This window comes from Phyllobates terribilis, unplaced genomic scaffold, assembly GCF_046119375.1.
Source record: "Phyllobates terribilis strain yellow unplaced genomic scaffold, ASM4611937v1 Scaffold_1__5_contigs__length_1240528914, whole genome shotgun sequence".
Lineage (NCBI taxonomy): Eukaryota > Metazoa > Chordata > Amphibia > Anura > Dendrobatidae > Phyllobates > Phyllobates terribilis.
This window is the reverse complement of record NW_027362761.1, coordinates 1,121,313,197-1,121,335,160: the sequence shown is the minus strand read 5'-3', so window position 1 is coordinate 1,121,335,160 and position 21,964 is coordinate 1,121,313,197. Positions and strand designations below refer to the sequence as shown.

Here is a 21,964-nt window from a genome sequence, read left to right as displayed (position 1 = left end):
AGTTCCTGGGTGCATTGAGAAGGGAGTATAAAAGGTGGGCACCATCTTAGTTCAGTGCAGAGAAGTCTGAGCAGAAGTGGCAGGGAGCAGGGGCTCTGCATGAGCTCTGCTCCGGAGGCGGGCCTAGTAACAGAGGCCCAGGCCTGGAAGAGGGAGAAGGAAGGAAGAGGAGCGGAGAAGGCTCCAGGAACGAGGAATGAAGGGATCCCAGGGGTGCGGACGGGCGAGTCGCCACCGCACGCCCGAATCCACCTGCGTGGAGGGGTCAGGCCAAAGGGGGAGACCGGTCCCCGAACTAGTGGAGGCAGGAAACGACCCTCAGCTAGAAACCGGAGGCTCTGACATTTTATGTGGCGCAGCCCCTCGCTACACCTGCTAGGAAGGCACCACATAGGGTCAGGGAAACTGGCGCCAAGTTTACCAAGAGGAGGCCCGAGGCAGCCGGACAGAAGTGTTGGTAAGAAAGGCCAGACAAAGGACACACAAAGGGGGTCCGGTGAAGTGCTCCAAAGTTATCTGGGAGTTGTCTGAGCCCCTCACCTGGTGAGCACAGTACGACGTGGGCAGCCGTTACCTGCAGACGTGGTCTGGATAATAAGAACTGTGAGAAAAGGCCCTGAACTGCATCACTGACTCCGTGTCGTTACTGCTGCTGCCCTGCACCATCACCCCCATCCTCCGCATACACTGCCCTGAGGCTATACTCCTCCCGTGGGGAGTTATGCTACGCTCTGCTGCACCCACAACACCAGCCTCAGTGGTCTGCCCTGTAGCGGCGGTTCACTCTGACCGCAATCCACGGGTGGCGTAGTCGGACATTTAAACATGAAAACCACATAAATAGTTCCGCCACTGGTTTGACCGCCCTGAGCCACGGAACTGGGTCGCCGCCACGAAGACTACAACCACCAGCATCTACCAAAAAGGGTCCGGCTCAGGATGTCCCAAGGCCCAGGGGGTGCGTCAGAACATTTTCATCACCTTTCACAATCACCAATGGGACAAGGCAGTGATGTCCTCTGTCCCCTCTCTTATACATCCTAGTGACGGAGCACCTGCTCTCATCAATTCGCCATAACCCCAATATTAGGTGGATTGAGGTGGGAGGCACCGAGTACAAGTGCTCTCTATTTGCTGATGATGTCCTAGTATATATCACTCAATCACATATATCCATCCATGCTGTTATGGCTGAAATAGATCACTTTGTTACATGGTAAAATTTTAAAATCAATGCAGCGAAGTCTGAGGCCCTCGATGTCTCCCTCCCCAAATCCATATAGGATTCCATCCAGTCCAACTTTCCCTTTGCCTGGCCCTCACAGGGTATCAAATACTTAGGAATTCCTATTCATAGAGACCTCTCCCATCTATGTTATCTTAATTTTGGGCCCTTTATTGAACAACTCCATACAGACCACGGTTGGCAAGTTAGAACTGTAAGATTCACTACGTGAACCACTGGTGTTTTGTGGAAAAGCACATGTACACTGCGTTCCAAATTATTATACAAAAAGTGTTTAGGAGTGATAAGGGAAGAATTTGTTTGTTTGTCAGTTAAACTCATTGATGGTGATGTGTGTCAGGGCTCTTTATATCACTGTAAGCAATTGCAGACACCTGTGCTAATTAGTTTGGCAGGTGTGTCCAATGAAAGGCAAGACTACTTAAGAAGGCTCTCTCACATTATTAAGCAGCCTACATTTTCTGCCAAAATGGGAAAGAAAAAGGATGTGTCGGCTGCTGAGAAGCAACAAATTGTGGAGTGTTTAGGTCAAGGCATGACTACAATCAACATTGTGCGATGATCAGGATGAAGTGTCTTGGCAATCAAGAAGTATGTAGCTGATTCACAGTACACACGTGTGCGTGCTGATAAGGGCAAATTGAGGACTCTTTCCTACAGGCAATTACGTCAGGTTGAAACAGCAGCGGCAAAAAAGCCTTGTCATAGCAGCAGACAAGTTTTTGAAGCTGCTTGTGCCTCCAACGTCCCCCGAACAACAAGATGCAGGGTCCTTCAGAGGTTTGCAGCTGTGCATGCGCCATCCTGTCGACCTCCTCTATCCACTTCACACAAGCAGAAACGGCTCCAGTGGGCCAAACATTACATGAAGACTGATTTCAAAACTGTTTTGTTCACGGATGAGTGCCGTGCAGCGCTCGATGGTCCAGATGGATGGAGTGGAGGATGGCTGGTTGATGGACACCCCACGCAAACACGGCTACAGCGCCAACAAGGAGGAGGTGGAGTAATGTTTTGGGCTGGAATCATGGGGAGAGAGATTGTCGGCCCCTTTAGGATCCCTGAAGGCGCTAAAGATGAACTCCATAATGTATGTGGATTTTCTCAAACAGCACTTCCTGCCATGGTTCAAGAAGAAGAACCGTGTATTTCACAGCAAGATCATTTTTCTGCATGATAATGCACCATCTCATGCTGCACATAAAACATCTGCATCTCTGGCTGATATGGGCATAAAAGGGGACAAACTTATGGTGTGACCCCCATGCTCCCCTGACCTCTACCCCATTCAGAACCTTTGGAGCATCATTAAAAGGAGTGTCTATGATGGCGGGAGGCAGTTCACATCTAAGCAACAGCTCTGGGAGGGTATTCTGTCCTCATGCAAAACAATTGAAGCAGAAACCATCCAAAACCTGACAAATTCAATGGACGAGAGAGTTCAGAAGCTCCTTTCGAACAAGGGGTCCTATGTGAAAATGTAACATCACCTAGAATAAAGTTTTGAGTTGAAAACTGTTTGATTTCAGTTTCTAACAACCTGCTAATGCTTATAATTTCAAAAATGACCATTTTTTTGGTCTTTATTAAAATGAAAAGGTTGATCGAAAAGTTTGGGGGATCTAAGAGTGTGGCAACCCAGTCGTCATGATTACTTCGAATTCTGACAATATGAGGGTCATGCTGCAGGTAGTGCAGCAAGAAGGCACTTATGTGCCTTGCGCATCTCGGAGCCCCAAAATTATTTTCCGGGCTAGATGCAGCTAAAAATTATTTTTAATTTTAAATCTGGTGAAGCTTTAGTATAGATGGCCTAATAGGATCAGTGCTGCACACTGCTACAAAGCCCAAATTATTTTCCAGTCAAGATACAGATAAACATGATTAGTAATTTGAAAGCTTAAAACGGTTGGTAAGGTGATTTTAACCAATCATCAAGCTTTTACTCTCCCCAGGATGACACAGGGGTAGAAAAGTCGTTTCGGATCCATGATTTGTTCATCTTTATGAACGTGAGTCTGTCTACATTATCAGTGGAGAGCCGCGTGCGCTTATCTGTCAGCACACCACCAGCAGCGCTGAACACACATTCAGACAGAACGCTGGCTGCGGGGCATGACAAGATCTCCACGGCGTAAGTGGCTAGCTCCGGCCATTTATCCAGATTGGAAGCCCAAAAAGAGCAAGGGTCCAGTGACACAGTCGTGGCTTCAATGTTTACTTGGAGATACTCCTGTACCATCGTCTCTAGGCGTTGACTATGTGTCAGACTTCTTGTCTCCTGTGGCCTTGCAAAGGATGGGCTAAAAAAGTGGTGAAATGATTCCGCAAAATTGATGTTACCAGCAGATACTGTGGTTCTGTTACGGTTTGAGTGCTGAACACTTGACGGTCCCACGGTTGGCAAGTTGGAACTGTGAGATTCACTACGTGCACCACTGGTATTTTGTGGAAAAGCACATGTAAGATTCTGCAACAGTCTCTGCTGATACTCCTGCATGCGTGCATCCCTTTCTATGGCAGGAATAATTTCTGCAAATTTACTTTTGTACCGGGGATCTAACAGTGTGGCAACCCAGTAGTCAGGATTATTTCTAATTCTCACAATTCGAGGGTCATGTTGCAGGTAGTGCAGCAAGAAGGCACTCATGTGTGTTGCGCATCCAGGAGCACCAAGTCCCTGTTGTGTTGGTGGCGAGGTAACAATCATGCTTCCTTCCTCTGTCCTCTCCCCCCAACCTCGCACAACAGAAATGTGATCAAGGTCTCCCTCATCTGATGAGTCTTCCATCAGTTCGTCCTCCACTTCTTCCTGGGCTCCTGCACCTTCCTCACTAGTTTGGCTGCTACCATGCGCCCTGGTAAAACCATCTCCCCCACCCTCACATGCCTGCCGCCTTGGTGCTGCCGACCGTCTGGACCTTGCAGATGTTAGCCCTTCCGCATACAACTCCTCCTCCTCTACTTCCTCCACCTCCTCTTGTGCCACCACCTGACTCCGAATTCTGTTTAACATGTGCTCCAGCATGTAAATCACCGGAATAGTCATGCTGATAATGGCATCGTCAGCACTAAACATCTTCGTCGCCATTTCAAAACTGTGCAGAAGGGTGCATAGGTCCCTGATCTGAGACCACTCCTCCAGCGTGATTTGCCCCACCTCTGAATCTCGTTGGCCCAGGCTATACGTCAGAACGTATTGCACCAGGGCTTGTCGGTGCTGCCACAGTCGCTGCAACATGTGCAGAGTTGAATTCCACCGGGTAGGCACATCGCATTTTAGCCGGTGAAGTGGCAGGCCCAACGACTTCTGTAGAGATGTAAGTCGCTGATCTGCGGGATGCGAACGGCGGAAGTGAGCACACAGCGACCGTGCCCTCTGCAGAAGGCCATCTAGTCTGGGATAGTGGGCTAAAAATTGCTGGACAACCAGGTTCAACACGTGAGCCATACAAGGCACGTGTGTGACATTGCCCCGGCGAAGGGCCGCACCCAGGTTTGCAGCATTGTCGCACACGGCCTTCCCTGGTTTCAGGTCCAGTGGAGACAACCATTCATGAAATTGGTTCTCCAGAGCTGACCACAACTCCTCAGCTGTGTGACTCACATTTCCCAGACATTTCAATGTAAAAACCGCCTGATGACGTTGAGCCCTACTGCCAGCATAGTAAGGAGGTGTGCAGGATCCCTTCTGCGCAGTTAGAAAGCTTGTGGCATGACCAGACAGGCTTTGGGTGCAGGTGGAAGACCGAGAGGAGGTTGAGGAGGCAGAAGCAGTGGAGGAACTTTGACATAAAGAGGATTGACGCACAACTCGTGGGGACGGCAAGACTTGGACAGCAGCCCCTTGTCCTGCTGTCACCATAGTTACCCAGTGCCCAGTCAGCGACATGTAACGCCCCTGTCCATGCCTACTCGTCCAAGTGTCTGTGGTGAAATGCACCCTGTCACACACAGAGTTTCTCAAAGAAGCGGTAATGTTGTGTGCGACATGCTGGTGGAGCGCAGGCACACCTTTCTTTGAGAAGTAGTGCCGACTGGGCATCTGGTACTGGGGCACTGCGACGGACATAAGGTCTCGAAAATCCTCTGTGTCCACCAGGCGGAAAGGCAGCATTTCTGTAGCCAAGAGCTTGCAGATGGTGAAATTCAACCTCTTAGCTTTCTCATGGCTAGGAGGAAATGGTCTTTTACTTGTCCACATCTGAGGGACCGAGGGCTGGCTATTGTGCTTAGACGGGGTTGATAAGGGTGTCCCCGGCAAACTGCCGGTCTGTGAGGAAGATGCAGGCGGACATGTTAGGTTGCCTTGATCCAAAGTTGGTGCTATCGATGTCGGACAGCGCTCAACACCAGCTGGTGTTACCACCTCCAAAGAAAATGATGACCTGCCAATCACGCTGGCTGTTGCGGGTAAAGAGGTGGCAGGTCTGCACCCCAAAACAGGTGTGACTGCTGTCCCCCCAGTCACAGAGGATGAAGAGGCCGCGGATGCACAAGATATGGCAGACGGTGATTGGCCCGGCCGGCTAGGCCGCATTGTAGCACACTGAGCTTCCCACTGAAACTTATGCTTCATGTCCATGTGCCGGTTTATGCATGAAGTACTCAAACTATGTATTTTTTGGCCTCTACTTAGCTTTTGCTGACAAATGTTACAGATAACACGAGTTGGGTCATCTTTATCGATCTGAAAAAATGCCCAGGCTATGCAAGGCTTAGCACCCATGCGACCTGAAGAGCCACCACGACTTGTGGTGAGAGGCAGAGTTGTGTTTGAGGATGCAGTTGTTGACGTGCTTCCAGTACTACGTCTCTGTCCAGGAAGGCGCAACCTGACCTCGTCGTCACTAGCATCTTCCTCCACCTCCTCTGCTGACCTCATCTCTTGGCTGACTGTGGGTTGACAGTAAGTGGGATCTCCGGCCTCATCATCATCACCCTGTGCGTTATCACACCCGTCGTCCTCAGAGCCAACCTGTTCCTGCCCTGACAAAAAACTAAAGTTGTCGCTCCAATCAGGTATTTGAGTCTTATCATCGTCTTCCTCATTGTCTCCACCAACAGGAGTTACAGTTTGGGAATGAGGGTCTACATTATGGTCAGAACCTTCTGCGTCTGGTCCTGGATCCGACTCATAAAGATTCTGGGCATCAGTGCAGATCATTTCCTCGTCTGGATTCACAGAAGCGCTGGAGTCGACCTCTGATTCCCAGGCTATAGTATGAGTAAACAGCTCTGCAGACTCAACCATCTGTTCTACCTCATACTCAGACGGGCAGCTGGAGATTTGGGAGCTGTGAGGAAGCAAGTGCGATTTGGGTGACACCTTTGAGGACTGGAGTATTTGTGATGTTGAAGTTGATGTGGAGGAGAGCCCACTTAAAGGAGCACTTGATATCCGTTGAAGCACCTGCTGTTTTTGTGCCTCATCTGGAATTTGTAGCGATTGGCGTGGCCGTAAGAAAGGGATCTTATCACATTGTCCGCTAAAAGAAGTAGACATTTTAGTTTGGCTGGAAGATGGTCTTTCTTCTGCAGATGTTACTGTTGCTTTAACACCTACCCCACGGACACAACCTTTTTTCCACTTCCCAACACGCCTATTCCCCTTTCCACCAGCAGCAGGCCTTTTTCCACTCATTTTGGTGGTTAACTAATTCACAACTCTGGAGTTGTTTGCACAAAAAAACAATGGATGGTAACCGAGCAGAGCTGAGTGGCCAAACTGTGGTATTAGGCCAAAACTATTGGCTGGGTTAGATGCAGAAAAAAATTATTTTGAATTTGCAACCTGATGGAGGTCAGTATAGATGGACTAATACAAATAGTCCCACACACTGCTAGAAGCCCAAATATTTTTTCAGAGGTACTGTAGATGCAGATAAAAATTATTTTTAATTTGCAACCTGATGGAGGTCAGTATAGATGGACTAATAGACCAAGTCCCACACACTGCTAGAAGCCCAAATATTTTTTCAGAGCTAGATGCAGAAAAAAATTATTTTTAATTTGCAAACTGATGGAGGTCAGTATAGATGGACTAATAGACCAAGTCCCACACACCGCTAGAAGCCCAACTATTTTTTCAGAGCTAGATGCAGAAAAAAATTATATTCAATTTGCAACCTGCTGGAGGTCAGTAGAGAAGGACTAATAGAACAAGTCCCACACACTGCTAGAAGCCCAAATATTTTTTCAGAGCTAAATGAAGAAAAAAATTATTTTTAATTTGCAACCTGATGGAGGTCAGTATAGATGGACTAATAGACCAAGTCCCACACACTGCTAGAAGCCCAAATATTTTTTCAGAGCTAGATGCAGAAAAAAATTATTTTTAATTTGCAACCTGATGGAGGTCAGTATAGATGGACTAATAGACCAAGTCCCACACACCGCTAGAAGCCCAAATATTTTTTCAGAGCTAGATGCAGAAAAAAATTATTTTTAATTTGCAACCTGATGGAGGTCAGTATAGATGGACTAATAGACCAAGTCCCACACACTGCTAGAAGCCCAAATATTTTTTCAGAGCTAGATGCAGAAAAAAATTATTTTTAATTTGCAACCTGATGGAGGTCAGTATAGATGGACTAATAGACCAAGTCCCACACACCGCTAGAAGCCCAAATATTTTTTCAGAGCTAGATGCAGAAAAAAATTATTTTTAATTTGCAACCTGATGGAGGTCAGTATAGATGGACTAATAGACCAAGTCCCACACACTGCTAGAAGCCCAAATATTTTTTCAGAGCTAGATGCAGAAAAAAAATATTTTTAATTTGCAACCTGATGGAGGTCAGTATCGATGGACTAATAGACCAAGTCCCACACACCGCTAGAAGCCCAACTATTTTTTCAGAGCTAGATGCAGAAAAAAATTATATTCAATTTGCAACCTGCTGGAGGTCAGTATAGAAGGACTAATAGAACAAGTCCCACACACTGCTAGAAGCCCAAATATTTTTTCAGAGCTAAATGAAGAAAAAAATTATTTTTAATTTGCAACCTGATGAAGGTCAGTATAGATGGACTAATAGACCAAGTCCCACACACTGCTAGAAGCCCAAATATTTTTTCAGAGCTAGATGCAGAAAAAAATTATTTTTAATTTGCAACCTGATGGAGGTCAGTATAGATGGACTAATAGACCAAGTCCCACACACCGCCAGAAGCCCAAATATTTTTTCAGAGCTAGATGCAGAAAAAAATTATATTCAATTTGCAACCTGCTGGAGGTCAGTATAGAAGGACTAATAGAACAAGTCCCACACACTGCTAGAAGCCCAAATATTTTTTCAGAGCTAAATGAAGAAAAAAATTATTTTTAATTTGCAACCTGATGGAGGTCAGTATAGATGGACTAATAGACCAAGTCCCACACACTGCTAGAAGCCCAAATATTTTTTCAGAGCTAGATGCAGAAAAAAATTATATTCAGTTTGCAACCTGATGGAGGTCAGTATAGATGGACTAATAGAATGATGCTATGCCCAAAAGATTTTACTTCACTAGGTGCAGTAAAAAAATTGGTATTCTATACACAGGTGTTATATCTTGCAACACAGATAGGCTACTCCACTGACTAACACACTCTGCAATAGGCCAAAAAGGATTAGCTTTGCTAGATTCAGCCAAATGCTGTGAAAAAAACTTGCACAGCACTGGCACAGACCTGCCTGGCAAAAACTGATAGGAACTCTTGTAACCTAGTCCTGAAAAGGACTCCAATTACAATTAGTCTTTACTCCCACAACCTATCTATTTAAGAGCACAGACCTCCCTGATAAAAGTCGTAGGAAATGCTGTAACCTAGTCCTTAAGAGGACTGCAATCACAACTATTCCCTACTCCCAAGCTATCTGTATATTTGTGCGAAAATTGGCTTGAAATTAACAAGGTATAGCGCACACAGCAACAGCGGTGCCGTCTAACACGCAGCTGCAGCAGTGAGAAATTGGTGGCGACGGGGAAAATGGCTTGGTCTTATAGGGCAAGGACATGTGACATACACTGCCAATGACACATGCCCTTGCTTGTGTGAAAAAAAGCACTTCGCTCCGTGTGTGCGCTGCTGATAGGCTGACAGATTGCACCTCCCCACTGCAAATGCGGGAAAGAGAAAAAAAAATGGAGATCTTCATTGTTCCTGCAGAGATCCATCCCCTACCCCTCCCCCACCCCGCTGTACACTCAAACTGCGTATTAACATTAATTTTCATCATTACTGAGAAAAAATCCAGTTATGATTTTGGTGCACGAACAGTTATCGAACATAACCTCGAACAGCCGAATTTTTCTCAAATTGTTCGTGTTCGCCGAACGGCTCGAACACCGCCCAAAACAGCTCGAATTTGAGATTGGCGAACAGTTCGAGTAGAACAACGCTCATCTCTAGTCTTGACTAAAAGTCATTGTGATTCTGATTCTGATGTTTGAAGAAAGTCACACATCAAAATCATGAACAAATAAAGTAGCACACTGTAACACTGAGTATATAGATATGAAATATGAAATATGAATAGCATAACTGCTGTAGAAAATAGAAATAAATGAAAAAAAATAAAAAAAAAATGTTTGAAAAATTTTTTTTAGCGCATGTAAATATGAAGTATGGAAAATGAATAGAATTACTGCTGTAAATAAATGAGAAATCTTAGCGCATAAATTGGCCAATTCATGTGTACCTGAAAGCCGCGTTAAGGCGTTTCTCGATGTCAGGACCTACCAATGTGAATACCTCTCTAAGAGACCTCCATCTGCTTATGTGTGGGAAAGACAGATCCTGATGCATTTAAAACCACCTGCGGCACGGGCATGGGGGTGGAGTGCTCAGTCAACGCTAAATCTAGTAACAAAGAAAATGACGGCACATCCACTACAAAAAATAGGTGTGAACAGGTGCTTACTAGGAGCAGCTACCTCCATATATAATGAACAAATGAACACATCAAAATCAAGCATCATTTGAATTTGGCTTCCGTGCAGTCTGTGCATAAGTCCCAATGAGTTTTAGACAAGTTTGCACTGAAAATCATATAGCCAAATATAACTACTAGGTTTTTATAACTCAGTTTACAGCTCAGTGGTTAGTGCACTGGCTTTGGGACACAGAATTTTGGGTTCAAGTCCCATCAGCGAACAGTTACTTTTTTATTATTATTATTACAGTTGTCAAAGTCGCTTGTCAGAACCGCTTGTCAGAATCACTTATCAAAGTCAGTTCTCAGACAGGGTATTTAGCCTCAAACTGACATCATTCTAATGTTTGATTTTGATATCTGATCATGTCCTAAAATGAACACTGTAGTTACAAATCCATCATAGCTCCTGCTTCTGGTTCTCATAGCTCTTTGCCCCCACGTTCTCTCATTGTTAGAGATATCAACAAAGAGGAGGTTGTACATAGATCTCCAGTGTGGTGAAGAGCGAACAGTGTACATTCTCAATGAGACAGAGAAGCTGACTATGGATGTAAGGGAAAGCACATGTAGAGGAAGTGAGTTCAGGATAGAAGCTGTGCTGACGTGAAAGCAAATGAAGACACCAGCACCCTGAATACACACAGAAATCAAGTTCTACCTGTATTACAGGGAGAGACACTCCCACAAGAGAAAAATCTGAAACTTAACTGTAAACTGCATATCAGGGTGACTGAAAATTAATGATGGAATAAAAATTGCACACTGAAACCTAATTCAATTTCATCAACTAAAGATGGCCACTACCATATGTAAAATGATTTCCTTATTTCAAAGATGTTCATAAACCTTACTAGAAAAGGTTTTTTTTTTCAACTTATGTTATATCAAAATGGATGGTCTACGCTATTTCCATCTGGGTCAAAATAGGATTGTATAAAAGTTTTACCTTGTTATCATTTTCCAAGTGCATATAAATATTATACCTTAGAAGGTTAAATAAGAGAAAACATACAGCTAACTTCAAGTGGTATATTCTTACATTTTTTTCTATGGAAAATATTCTTGGGCATGTTGTAAAGGAGGTGCATTACTTTTATCCATGTAGATGTTGGTGATGTGTTTGAAACGCTCATTTTTAGAATATATAATGCAAACAACTACAGTATCTGCTAATGACACAGTGTCGTTAGCCTTTGAAGTCTCGCTATTTGCAGCTTCAAGGTATATTGAAGTAGAAAATAAAGCAATTTATGATTCTTGGTAAATGGAGAAATGAAGAGCTGTAAACTAGCAAACTCTCTGAGTTTTCTGTAAAATAAAAAATGAAATAATTGAAGAAGTGAGTTTAAGTAAAACTTTAAACTCAGCACCACTCTGGGTGGCTGTCTTTCATCCGTTGTACCTGCGGAGTAAGGCTGATTACAGATAAACTCAGACTAGGAGATAAATGGAAAAAGGACATCAAACAAGCGATGTCCATACAGTGACAGAAACTATCCATTTGAAGGGACTGTTAATTTCCCTAAGGCAGCACACAATTCATTGCACAGTAATTTATACTTAGAATCCCCCAAAATTGTAAATACATCTTCAATGTATTCTGTTTTCTAAAAATAATTCTCCCCTTTTGTAAATGTCAAATGGAACTCTCATTTAAACTGTTACCTTGAGTAAAATATCAATAGATGGGAATTTTAATTGATTTAATTCAACCGCAATCTACGCGAGCACAAAGGTTATAGACAGGGAGAAATGTTCTATTGTAATGATATAAAATGTGTAGTCAGGCAGTCAATGGAATAAAACGCGCCAGTTGGAAGCATTACTGTGTAAGAAAAAAAATACACGTACATTAAAAGTGTGTACATCGCCCTCTTCTCCAGTGAACTCGAAAAGGAAAAAAAAAAAAGCAGGAACCACGCTGGTCTTAGTATTTATGAGAAAATGTTTCCACATTCTAACAAATGAAATTCACAAATCTACATTTGCAGCTTCTTATAAATTAATTCTGCCTTTTCTTTTCCTTCTAATTTCTTCATCTCACACAGGGGGCTAGCCTATTTCTCCAGTTCAGCATGAAAGGTCTTAAACGGTAATGAAATGTGTTATTTTTGTATGAAATGAGCCCGGATTAGAAATAGTACAGTGTGTGAATTTACAAATTCTATAACAAATGTAATCTTGTTTCCTAGCTAAAAGCTCTTGAATCATGTCCTATTTTTCTATTTTATTTATCAAAGGCAGGATCAGCCTTTTGCATCTTCTGAGGAGTTGGAAATATGATTTGTACCCGGAGAGCTTCTAACTTCACATTAGATGTGTTTTCATATTTTAATGCAAGAAAAAAAAAGAGTAGAATTGGTTATGTATTTATGAGCAGAGAACATTGTCAGGTGAGGGTTCAATCCTACCAGACCAAGCAAATGAGCTGGTAGAATCCAGACACGCATTTGCATATTCGTGTATCTTTCCCATGAGTCCTTCAAAAGAGCAGTAAATCATAGTGACTAGCTCTGATTTTCAGAGACAGCACTGACAGGGATTGTCCCTGATGGGAGCATAAGGGGTCTTTGTAAACAGAAATAACAACAGTGTTTTATAGATGGTATCCTTAAAAGTGAACATACAAGAAATCACTCTAAGCTTCCAAGGCACTGAGACCATTTCATCTGGAACATTGGCTAAATTGCCTGAATACTGCCCCTATCTGGAGTAGTTAGTCAATAAAATGATTCTACATGGTCCATCCATCATCTGTAGTCCAGACACCTTCCATCTAATGGTCTCCTGGCCACCTTCTGTGCATTTCAACTTTGCAATTGCGCAAATTCAAGATGACACTTCCTGTACAGCTATCCTTCTAAACTCAGTGGTCTCTCTAGAAGCAAAGTCATTTCCCTAGGATATCACTTCTTGCATTTAAAGTGACTTGACTGTACTATTAAATGACTTATCTGCTGGTTCACTAGCCAATTTGACATTTTATTAATCCAATGTGATCAATATGTCTAACTGCCCAACATATGATCTGTAATTCTTCAATTTTAATACTCTGGGAGAACATAAGCATTTTTCAACCATTCCAAATAATTGCAGACAAGTGTATCTTTAGTCAAACTTTTTAACATATATTTGGAGTGAACTAAACCAACATGAAATGCAATACTATAAAGCCTCCAGTTGCCAAGAAAAACATGTGTAACACTCTAAAGTCACCTAGAACTGGATTGAATGCCTTTCAAGTTTTTTAATGCAAGCATCAACCTAGGTAATGTCCAAGTGACCTCAGGATATATGGCTATGGGTAAATGGATCATAACCAGTGGTACCAATCGCATGTTTAATAACATATTGCACTAGTAGATTTTTTAAAATGTAAAAAATTATCCTTTTTGACAGGTAGATTACTGCTGTGTCGGTATTTGTACACAAGCAGTGTACATAGAAGAATTCATGGGTATTTGCCAAATAGTGGTTGATTTTTTTTCCTGTTTAAGGAGTAGCAACAGGTTTGCTGATTGCTAAATGAGGCGCTAAATAATTTTAAAGAGCTATCCAAAAATTATGCTGTTTGGATAAAAAAGAAGCAATAGCCCTTTTTTTAACAAGCTGTCAAATAATTATCCCTATTTCACTAAGCAACATGTTTGCTGTCTTAAAGAGGTGAAGCAATGGCTTTTTCTATCCAATCTGTCCAAAAAGTATCTCAGCTTTGGGAACAGCAACATGTTTGCTGAGTGTGAAATGAAGAAACAATGGCATTTTAAAAAGCCATCCAAAAATTATCCTGTATATTGGAGCAGCAATAGATTTTGCTGTTTTGAAAGTGAATAAACAATGACTTGTTCTTCTTCTTAATAAGTCTTGCAAATATTATCCTTTTTGGGGAGCAGTTCCAAGTTCATTTATCAGTACAGGATAGTATCGTAAAAGGAATACAGTTTATCTGTAGAACACAGTGGGTAAGCAGGAGGTGTTTGTGGTTGTTTATCAGCACTAGCAGTGAGTGTGGCAGTGGTGGTAGCTGAACAGTATAAAATATAAAAAGACATGCAAAGGATAAGTCTGGTCTGAATGTGACCAAAAGTATGCAAATCACATACTTGTGGTCACGCACCCGCTCCCTCCCGGAGTCAGCACTGGAGAATCTTCACAGTTCGCAGTGCACGTGATGTGAGGACTCACAAGTCTGCAGTTACATAGAGTGACTGCAAACACTAAGCTTAAGGCTAGACAACACCTTATAGGTTTATTCAGCATTATATGTTGGACTGGTTTGTATAATGCTATATGGTTAAGTTACAGTATGTGCCATATTTTTACATCTTTTTGTAATGTGAGTTTTAAAATGAAATTTGTACTATTATTTTGATCATATTTTATGTAGCTGCTGATTAGCTTTCAAACTGGATGTATGCAGTAGAGGCTAAATATGACTGTATGATAGCACACAAAGTTCCCTGTGGCGCTATATTGTACTATGGAAATACAAGGACTATGGGCCAGCAGACTCCAACACTGGTCTTGATGATGGGGCATCTTGGTGATGTGGCACCTTCCTGCCCCAGCTCCACCCATTTCAGCATAGTTGGAAGAAACTGGTGTGAAAACACTAAAAGGAAACCGGTGTGAAAATGCTAATAGCCACAAAAATTTGGCGCAACTCAGAGTTGTGTCTAAATTTTGCAACTTTTCACAAATTTTAAGCCAGAATTCTGGAGAGAAAATGTTATACTCATTATGTAGGCAGTGCAGGTAATGGAGAATACATTGGGACTTAAAACTCTTGGTGGCCCAGGTTCTGCCTAGCCACTGGGACTATAGTGACTGGAATCTGTAGTACTGTCCAGTCTGGTGTGTGTGCTCTCCAACTGGAGTAATCAACACCCTACCTTGAGTGGGAAAGCACCACATCCTACTCTCAGCTTACTGCTGAGAGTTGATATAGTTAATTCTAGCTCAGGTTTGCTTTTGGCACTAAACTCTTATTTATTCTGTTTGTTTCTTGTTCTGACCTTAGCCCGGTTACTGAAGATTCTTCTGTCTAATGATATTGTGACTTTTCTGCTCTCCTGGTTCTACTCGGCCACTTGATGTTCCTGCCATTCCTCATCTGCAGAGAAATCTATTGGTTGGCAATCATTATTTTTGCACTATCCTCTACAAAGGCTAAAATTTGAAATTTCCAAAATTGTAGGTTGCGTATATCACAAAGGCTAGTATCTAGAGAGGAGAGAATCTTTTGAAATTCTAATTTTGACAGGAAATTTGTTTCACAGCTAATTGACTTTCTGCAAATTGAAAGTACTCCAGAGCTGTCAATTGCCATGAAAAGATGTATATGACACTGGGGTTTCCAATTACTGTATCCAAATAAGCTATTTTATTTAAGCTCTGTAATACAAATACAAATATAATGCAAGCAATATCAAGATGGCCTCAATATATATGGCTACGGGTAAACAGATGATAAGACTTTTTATGTTTTTTTTTAACTAGAAAATCTTTCCAAAAATTATCCATTTTTTGGGGGCAGATTCCTGCTTTGCTGGTATTTATACACTTTAAGTATATATTTTTAACAGGTGGTGGTCCAAAAATTATCCTTTTTGGAGGAATAGCAACAGGATTGGTGTTTGGAAAGTTAAGAGGCAATGGCTTGGCTTGTTTGAACCATTGAAAAATTAGCCCTTTCTTCAGAGTATGAGCAGAAACATAAAAATGTAACACCAACAACAGGCTGAAAGCATCAGTACTGTTGTGATATGTACATGTGTGCACAAAATCAGTAGTACTGTTTGTGGCATTCACATTTTGTGAGGCTATCACAGAATTTTTGGGGGCTTACTTCTGTACAGATTGTTAACTTATTTCTGCATAGCAGCAAAAAAAAAGTGGGATTAAATTGCAATACAAGCCACACTGATCAAGCAAGAACCAGTTGCTAGCTATGTGTTCCTCCCCAGTCCTATTCCATATTATATAAGACACAATGACTTTCTTTTCTCTCTTCCTATTAGTTAAATCTTTACTATTTTTCTGTCACACACTAACTGTACAATTTTTCAATGCATTATAGATTTCACTCCCTATCTCTATGGCTAAGCCATGAGCTATGAAAACTTTGATGTCTTCTCACTATCCTGATTCACCATAAAATGGATGCAGTATATCCTGCATTTGCTTTTATAAAGGCTGTGATGGACCCTCCTGATTAACTATGCAATACCATGTGATGTGATAATCCCAAAGCATTATGGGGAACCCGCCTGGTAAAAATCCATGGTCATATATGATCCTTGTCTGACTGATGCAATCTTCTGCAAAGTGAAAAATGGCAGAGGCCATTTTAGGTGATTTACTCTAACCAAATCACATATTACTTAAATTCACCAGCTTCAGTGAATTCCTAGAAATTCAATATAAATTTGATTTGCATTGAATTGTTTAGCTAAACTCTACTATTCTTTAATTGGTCACTAGTTAATTTAAAAATACAATATTTATTCAAAATAAATCCCTACAAAAATAGAAAAATACTATTTCTGTGCAAACAACATTTAGTGTTTTATGATTGCTGTACTTAAATGTATGTACAAATAGTAGCTATGCTCTAAATCCAGTTATGGTCTTGTCTGGTAAAAATTCAGTATCTATATAATAATTTAGTATAATGCGTAACTCTGTCAAGCAACCCTAAATTCTGCTAGAAACAAAGCTTGCACATTCTCATACTGCTTCGAGGGGCTATCCGTAAGTTACTTACATGTAATATTTTTTCTAGTAGAATAACAAAGAGTAGCTAGGGCACAATTTACTGCACTCAAAGAGGCCAGTTTCACCACTGCAATCCATCAATCAATCATTAAATATATAATCCACATGTACATTCGTGGCCAAGCATGCAGTTGCAGATATGTGGATACCAGTAGTAGCTAATAGGATATTTGAATGTGGACACATTGAATATTTCTCACAGATACAAAACAAGGTTAAGGTTGAATCTATGATAAAAAATTGTCAGCAATAGAATTTGCTTGTTTAACAGTATATAAATATAAAATATATATATAAAAAACTAAAAAAAGTAATAATAATATTTTCCTATAATTAATATACAGTCATAGCCGAAAGTGTTGGCACCCTTGAAATTATTCCAGATAATTAATTATTTCTCCCAGAAAATTATTGCAATTACACAAGTTTATAAAATGTTTATCTCCTTTGTGTGTATTGGAACAATACAAAAAAAAAACTGAGAAGAAAAGAAAAATTGGAAATCGTTTCACACAAAATCCCCAAAATGGGCTGGACACAATTGTTGGCATCCTTCCAAAATTGTGGATAGAAAACTTTGTTTCAAGCATGTGATGCTCGTTGAAACTCAACAGTGCCAAGTACCAGGTGTGGGAAATATGAAAATCACACCTGAAACCAGATAAAAAGGTAGAAGTTGACTCAATCTTTGTATTGTGTGTCTTTGTGCCACACTAAGCATGGAGAACAGAAAGAGGAGAATATAACTGTCTTAGGACTTGAGAACCAAAATTGTTGAAAAATATCAACAATCTCAAGGTTACAAGTCCATCTCCAGAGATCTTGATGTTCTTTTGTCCATGGTGTGCAAAATTATCAAGAAGTTTACAACCCATGGCACTGTAGCTAATACCCTAGACGTGGACAGCAGAGAAACATTAATGAAAGGTTGCAATGCAGGATAGTCCGGATGGTGAATAAGCAGCCCCAATCAAGTTCCAAAGAAATTCAAACTGTCCTGCAGGCTCAGGGTGCATCATTGTCAGCGGATACGATCTGTCGATATATCAATGAAATGAAATGCTATGAGAGAAGACCCCGGAGAACCCCACTGCTGACACAGTGACATAAAAAAAGCTAGACTGCAGATTGCCAAAATGTGAGCCAATACCTTTCTGAGAAAGCATCTTGTGCACAGATGAGACTAAGATAGAGCTTTTTGGTAAAGCACATGATTCTAATGTTTGCTAAAAAAGAAATGAGACCTATAAAGAAAAGAACACAGTACCTATAGTCAAATATGGTGGAGGTTCAAAGATTTTACGGTGTTTTGTTGCCTCTGGCACTGGGTGCCTTGACTGTGTGCAAAGCATCATGAAATCTGAAGATTACCAAAATATTTTGGGTCGCAATGTAGTGCCCAGTGTCAGAAAGCTGGTTTTGCTTCCTAGGTCATGGATCTTTCAGCAGGACAATGACCCCAAACAAACTTCAAGAAGCACCCTGAAATGGATGAAAACAAAGCGCTGGAGAGTTTTGAAGTGACCAGCAATGAGTCCGAATCTAAATCCCATTGGACACCTGTGGAGAGATTTTAAAATTGTTGCTGGGAGTAGGCACCCATCAAATATGAGAGGCCTGGAGCAGTTTACAAAAGAAGATTGGTCCAAAATTCCAGTTGAGAGGTGTTTGAAGCTTGTTGATGGTTATAGGAAGCGAATGATTGCAGTTATTTATTCCAAAGGATTGCAACCAAATATTAAGTTGAGGGTGTCATCAATTTTGTCTTGCCCATTTTGGGGGTTTTGTGTGAAATTATTTCTAATTTGTCTTTTTTTCTCAGTTTTTTTTCTAGGTTTTTTTTTTATGTTGTTCCAATACTCACAAAAGAAATAAACATATGTATAACAAAACATGTGTAATTCCAATCATTTTCGGAGGGAAATAATTAATTTTATGGAACATTTCCAAGGGTGCCAACACTTTCGACTATGACTGTAATATTCAAAGAGGACCTATTACCAAAAATTACCCCATCTTTTTTTCATTTTAATATATTGTTAGTAAAAAAAAAAAAATCTAAATATAAGCCATTAAAAATCACTGAGGAAAGGGCTTTTATTAATATGGGAAAATATGTTAATCCGACTATTAGTAAAAAAGTCGCCGTCATTTCCTGACATACTTAGCGGCGTTATGTCACTCCACAACACTGAAGTGATGTATCTGTTTTGAGCACCGAGGTCTCACTGCTTAGACAGATACCTTCTTCAGTGATGTAGAATGAGTGTGTGCTGCTCCTGGGGCCATATTGCTGCTTTATTAGAAGATTTTTCGCTGCCTGTCTGCAGCTTCTCTACCTATTATTGTCACACTCGTCTGTGCAATAATCAGAGTAAAAACACTGATCAGAGCAAAGACCAATGTAATAGTGATAAACAGAGAAGCTGCTCAAAAAGTGTAGCATTGTCTCTGGAGACGCACGTATGGGAACACTTTTTGGTCTCCTCATTAGGCATTGAGGTCTTACATGTTGCAAATTGCAAAAATTCTGTCTAATGGTGAAAAATATTTTTTGTAAATTCACTAATTTGTACAAGAGGCCACTTGAATGTAAACAGTTAAATGATATCTTTTCTATATGACTAATTTGATTAATCAAGTTTTTACTTTGAAATAAGATACATCTAGGTAACACATTGGAATTTTATGTTTTGATTATACCTGACTTTCTTAATATGTAATTTAAATTGACATAACAGCCAGTTATAAATCCTTTAACATGTAGATACCTGACAGGTACATCTTAGAAGCAGATTCATAAATTAGGAAGACATTTCAGAAGTGCCAACTGTCTGCTATATGTCAACATTTTAGTCAAAAGGCAAATATTTGTCTAAGTAATTACAAGGCTTTGTCAGTAACAAGAACATAGATCTTTGACTTTTGAAAGTTCACAGAGAATTGGGAATATATATTAAGACATCTTTGCTCTTACTCAGTTATGTCAGGACTAAAATTTAAAGCCAAATGTGTTGATACAAGTACTTATTTTAAGGGGGTGAATAGTGATGATACTATATTACTGAATATTTAGACTTTACTTTATTTTTTTTTTTTTTCCTTTTGCTCTTGTAGGGGGAAAATTCCTCAAATGGTCTGGTAATGTAATTTTGCGTTTCTCAAGTTGACATTGGAATTAGGTTTCTCTAGATTCTCTAATTTCTTTAGTTCCCTGCAAGGTGTTACAGTCCTAAGTACAGAGAATGTATGGTGAATCTGGACTAAACTCAAGAATAGACAGAACCCAAGAACGAGAGATGAGAATAAATTTGAGTAAAATTTAATTATACTTTAATTTTCAAAAATCGTCATTCGCCAAAATGCATCCTTTTTTTTGTAATTTGCTGGCCTCCATTTTTCTGAACAATAAATGGCCATCAAAATGTTTAAGGATAAAAAAATTCTTACACTCACCTGACCGCTCACCTCTCTGGTCCCTCTACGTCACTTCTCTGGTCCTTGCCGTATCTTCAGCTCATCGCCTGCTTGCACTGAAAGCCCCGGGAGAATTCTGTGCAAGCGCATGGAAAATTACGGCTTCATGATGTTACAGCATTTTTATTATTATTATATATTTATATAGCACCATTGATTCCATTGTGCTGTACATAGGAAGGGGTTACATACAAAATACAGATATCACTTACAGTAAACACAACTAACAGTGATAGACTGGTACAGAGGGAAGAGGACCCTGCCCTTGAGGGCTTACATTCTACAGGAAGGGAGAAGGAGACAGTCGGTTGGGGGTGTTGCAGTAGCTCTGGTGATGTTGAGGTGGCAGTAAGCAAGGTCATGGCAGGCTGTAAGCTTGTTTGAAGAGATGGGTTTTCAGGTTCCGTCTGAAGGATCCAAATGTGGAGGCTAATCGGACGTGTTGAGGCACAGAATTCCATATGATGGGGGATACTTGGGTGAAATCTTGGAGGCGATTGGGTGAGGAACGAATAAGTGTGGAGGAGAGAAGGAGGTCATGGGAGGACCGGAAGTTATGTAAGGGAATATATTGAGAGATTAGTTCAGAGATGTACAGAGGAGAAAGGTTATGGATGGCTTTGTAGGTCAGTGTTAGCAGTTTGAACTGAGTACACTGGGCAATTGGGAGCCAGGGAAGGAATTTTCAAAGGGGGGTAGCAGAGGAGTAGCGAGGCAAGAGATGGACTAGTCGTGCAACAGAGTTGAGAAGCAGGAGAGGGGGGCGGAAAGGTCAAGGATAAGGTGAGTATAAGGATTTCATCTTTAATATCTTACATTTATCAAAGCATATTAAGGGACATCCAAATAAAGAAGTTATTCTTCGGAAATCAAATTTCATGGAATAATTAGCGCAAACAGGTGTATTCAAATTTTGCCTCATCCACCCATCTAAACGAAGAATTTTATGGTGATTGTCTTTGATCAGATTTGAATTAAGACTTAAAGGTGTCCATACACATTAGACCAAATTGGCTGAAATTGATAATCTCAGCATGACCAACTGAATTATATGCAAAGAGGCCAGGCAGGCTTCCGCATAATGCCCTGCAGTCATAAAACATCACATGGTCTAATTCCGCCAATCAGTGGGACTATGACAGCCAGAATAAAAGATTTGGACCAGACAAGATTTTACAGTCTAGGGATAGGATGTCAAAGCGCACAGCTCATTCCATAAATTGGATTGTGTTTACTACTGCACTAGTGTTGGAGCATATTAAAATGCATGTGATAGTCAATCTATGAATTATCATTCTGATGAGAATTTCATGCTAATAGCATCTTTAGAGATATATTTACTTAGAAAATTGGTGACGTGTCCAATAGTTATTTCACCCACTGAATCAAAAAATGTAAAATAGCTGTCTTACCTCACAAAGTGTGCATGTTGTTAAAAATGTCATTTTTTTTTGCTCAATTCTTTGTTGTAGTAGTCCAATATTAGACCCCGACACTCCATCCGAATTCAGCGGCCTGTTGCAAGTGCTCACTTTTGGAA

The 21,964-nt window shown here is 40.9% G+C and overlaps 1 long non-coding RNA gene across 1 annotated transcript in view; it reads left to right on the top strand.

Moving 5' to 3' along the window:
* Nucleotides 1-21,964, top strand: part of LOC141172678 (uncharacterized) — a 183,654-nt gene that overhangs the window by 3,629 nt on the left and 158,061 nt on the right. Inside the window, exon 2 of the long non-coding RNA XR_012252514.1 lies at nucleotides 12,219-12,262. This is a non-coding gene — a long non-coding RNA (uncharacterized lncRNA). The remainder of the gene's footprint in view (nucleotides 1-12,218; nucleotides 12,263-21,964) is intronic.